We start from the raw sequence: 4,273 nt of genomic DNA on the forward strand, positions 1-4,273 counted from the left end.
GACAATCTCCACAGTTGAAGAACACCCACTCATCCACCACATGGTATCGGACTATCGGTATCCGATTGAAGAAGCATCAATGATTCTTTTACATTTTACAATGCAGCTACGACCTCTAGAGTCTTGATGTGTGAACCTTCTTTTATGCCACTAATTAGTAAGTCATTTGAGTCAATTTCAATTAACTATTTCTTCTACACATTAAAAATTAAAAATTAAGTATGAATTTTGAGCAAGTATGCAATAGAAAAGTGAGAATAGCGCTTTTGTTTATTAATTAATTGATATGACTATCGGTGCCAGTTTCTTCAATCCAGCGAAGTAGAAAATATGACTCGAATATGCTGCGAGAAAACAGTAAAGGAAAAGGCCCTTCCGAGTCCTTGGACAGAAGCCGCATCGCCTCACGGATTGCTTTGTAATAGGAGGTGATGTTATCATCGTGGCTGGACGATGAGAGCAACGTCGAAGCTCGATGCAGCTTCCACATCAAATCTATGAAAGGCAATCTGTCTAGACACACGTACACCTCACCGGCCGGAAACCGACGATTCGAAGAAAAGGGACACGGTGAGCGCATCATCAGTTCTTTCAGTTTCAACTGCAGCATAACCACGCTAGAGTGATCAACAAAACCGACCATCGCCTCCCGGAGCACCGACAACAAGCTCTTGTACGCCACCCAGCAGTGAGCTTCCGCATAGTTAACGGAAAGAATCGGGTGGTAGCCGGGTGTTGACGACGGAGGGACGGCGTCGCAGCTCCGGAATCGCAGGATACGAGGTACATGATATCCCGTTGCTTCGCCGTTAGCTTCTAACCCTAAGGCTAATCCTATCTGGTCGTCCATGACCTTCAATTCTTCTCCTTCGCTGTTGCTTCTTTCTGACCCAGATTGATTACTGCTACTGCTGCTTCCTTCTGATCGAGACAGGTTATCCATTTCACAGGGAGCGCTTTGGTCCTATATCATCATTCAAGAGAGGAAGACTAATTAAGTACTTTGGTATAAAAATAGAAGAATCTCTCTTCTCTTTCTGAATTGATCATCTTCTTTCACAAATACTAAATTACCAATCCTAAACTTTCTTAAATTAAGATCGACGCGAGGAATTAAAGAAAGAAAAAAAAAATCCTAATCATCAAATCAAAGCTTTATCTCAAAATCGGTTATCGGAGTAATATGATCGGAGTTGGTAAAACTTGAAGTCATAAAAATACCTCTGATCGCCTTATCTGGTGTGATTGATGCAAAATAAACGAAGATTACCCTGAAACAGAAGAGGTAAACGAACTATGGTTTTCGAGGCGGCTAACAAGCATTTATATAGTCTAACAAAATACAAAAGCACGAGCACAGAAGCAGATAAGATGAAAAGAAATTTGTGTGGGAGATGAGTCACACAACAATCTTTTAATTAATTAAGGGAAATTGTCCAAAACCCATATGAATTCTCTTCAATTCACCATAAATTTTCAAAACGTCCAAAATTCACCATGTTATTAACTTGATAATAAATAGATTAACGGGAGTTAATACATTACTATTTTACCCTTTATAGCAAAATATAAAATATATACCTATATATTTTAATATTTTAACTACAAAAACATGAAAAATGAAAATATTCAAAACATATTTTCAAATATAAAATACATAAAAGCACAGAAATTACAAAAAATATGAAAAAACTATAGAAATTGAAAACAAAATCAGAAAATAAAAATTGTAGAAAACACCTAAAATTATAGAAAAACACAGAAATTGCAAATAAATAACAAAAAATACAGAAAAAAATTATAGATTGTAGAAAATAGAAAAATGTAAAGAAAAAACAGAAATTAGAAAAATAAAAGGAAATTATAACAAAACATTCAAAATGCAAAAACAAGAAAATTGCAAACTGAAAATGACAAGAAACTTGAAAAATATAAAGATTGGATAAAAACACAAATTGCAAATATACATAAAATGATAAAAATTCAAAAATTATATATTATAGAAAAAAGTAAAAAATTGTAAAAAAAACACAAGTGATAAAATTTCAAAAAGATAATAAAAACGTACACAAAAATACATAAAATGATAAAAATTTAAAAATATCAGCTAAAAAAGAAAAATAAAAAAATATTTTTTAATTATATATTTTAGAAAAAATAAAAAATATAAAAAAAAACTAATAAAATGATAAAATTTTTCAAAAAATAAACAAAAATTGGACATTGAATCCGAAGGTTGTTGCAACAAAATTTCAAAAAATATTTCAGACAATTAGATAAACAATTACAAAAATATTTTTTTTTGCATAAATTTGTAGAACCTCATGGGGATTTACATTCCAGATTCAAAAGAATACATTGCAAATGTTTCAAAACATAAAAAATCTTTGAAATTTATGATCGTCTTCTTTCAAATCTTCAAACCAATAGATCTTCAAACAATATATATATATGCAACAGTGACCTTCAAATGAGAGAGGGAGAGAGAGGGTGGTGTAGTGGCTATCTTCAAGATCTGAGCGAGAGAGAAGGTGCTACGGCAGCAACAAGATCCGAAGAGGCTGGTGTGGCATCTACCTTCAAGATCTAAGTGAGAGAGAGAAGGTGGTGCGGCGACAAGATCTGAAGAGGGTGGTGCGGCGGCAAGATCTAAGCAAGAGAGAGGGTGGTGTAGCTACCTTCAAGAACAAAAGAGAAGGTGCTATGGCGGTAGAAAGACCTGAGCAAGAGAGAGGGTGATGCAGTGACTACCTTCAAGATCTAAGCGAGAGAAGGTGGTGTGGTGGCCAGATCAGAGAGAGAGAGAGAGAGAGAGAGGGAGAGAGAGAGAGAGAACCCTAACCTAAATGACCCTTTGCCCCTAACTCGCCATTCAAGGGTAATTTGGTCATGAAAAGTGTTATTTATGCTGACATGGCCATTTATGTTAAGAAATAGTAACATTGCACTAACGGAATGTGAGTTTTGGAAAATAAAACTCACTAACATGGGGTTCCTGGACGTTTTGAAAAGTTGTGGTGAGTTTAAGAGAATTCATAAAAAGTGATGGTGGGTTTTGGACAATTTCCCATTAATTAAAGGGGAAATTCATGATCACTACTCTGTACTTTCGGGTGTCCTCAGATGAAATTGCATCACCTTTGGATGGCAAGTTGCATATGAACTAGAGGTTGTCTAGTTCCTTGGTGATTATCACCACTGTACCAGACCCATTTCCATCCAGAGATTTTTTAACGAGCTTCATTACAATAGAGGAAGCCTTGAGTAGTATAATTCTTTGTTCAATTCCAGTTGATCGTTGAATGGGGAGCTTGAACAAGGGAGCGGGAGCTTCAATAGTTGATTGGTGTTTGGTTTTATAATCCTTCTTCCCCTTTCCTTTCTTTTAACACTTAGACGAAATGGGTACGATGGTCAAAAAATACCATAAAGGGTAATTTGGCCATTTTAAAATTATTTAATGCACACAACACACCTAATGTCACGTGACAATGTTGTGTAACGGTCAACTAATAATAGGAACCTATTAGACACAATTTGAAAGTTTTGGAATGGACATGACACAACCCCAAATTACAGGGCGCCTAACATGTTTGATTTTTTAAAGTTTTAATCAACAAAATATTCTTCCTACTAGAATATCTTGCCATAAGCCAATTACCAGGTAACGTGTTCTGTCCTATGGTTTTAAAATATGTGTTATTTTAAAAGAAAAAAAAAAAAAGAAACAAAGGCCGATGCCATTTGCTCACAATTCTTCAGCATTTCAAACTTTGGAGTCTGAAACCTCAAAATACCATGAACACATTTTACCAAAAGCAAAAGGTAAAAAGGGGGCCATGGTCACCATTCTCCTAAGAAGTTGCCTTTGAAGGCCTGTCTACCAATGAAGAAGGCCTTCAAAGGCAATTCTCCATGGCTTCGACCAGCCCATCTAACCCCTCTTTGCCTACCATTGGTTTTTAAATCAATGGTTGAGAGTAATTGAATCGCTTGAACTCTTTCTAAGTTACTATTACCCACTTGTTACATGTAGAATATAATCTTTTATGGGGTTTCGTGTTTTTGAACTTTTGTGCTTTTAATAATAATATGGGTTTCAGCTACATGAATTCTCATTCCATTCTGTTTAATGTTACATCTGATAGTGATATCTAATATATAGGAAATTATTTAGTTAATTTTTTTTTATAATTCTAAATCTAAATAAAAGTGAAAACGTGAAATTTTTTTTAAAGTGTTCGTTTCTAAAATTTTCTATGCGCTTATCAAT

At 34.8% G+C, this 4,273-nt stretch overlaps 1 long non-coding RNA gene across 1 annotated transcript; it reads right to left on the reverse strand.

Moving 5' to 3' along the window:
• Positions 1–239: 239 nt before the first annotated feature.
• LOC148803350 (uncharacterized) lies at positions 240–2,102 on the reverse strand. Its single transcript, XR_016081279.1, has 2 exons — positions 1,222–2,102; positions 240–964 (listed from the first exon to the last, which is right to left on the reverse strand). It is a non-coding gene; the product is annotated as an uncharacterized LOC148803350 (long non-coding RNA).
• Between the last annotated feature and the right edge of the window lie 2,171 nt (positions 2,103–4,273).

This window comes from Nelumbo nucifera, chromosome 1 (genome assembly GCF_055504915.1).
Source record: "Nelumbo nucifera cultivar China Antique chromosome 1, China Antique-T2T, whole genome shotgun sequence".
Taxonomy (NCBI): Eukaryota; Viridiplantae; Streptophyta; class Magnoliopsida; order Proteales; family Nelumbonaceae; genus Nelumbo; species Nelumbo nucifera.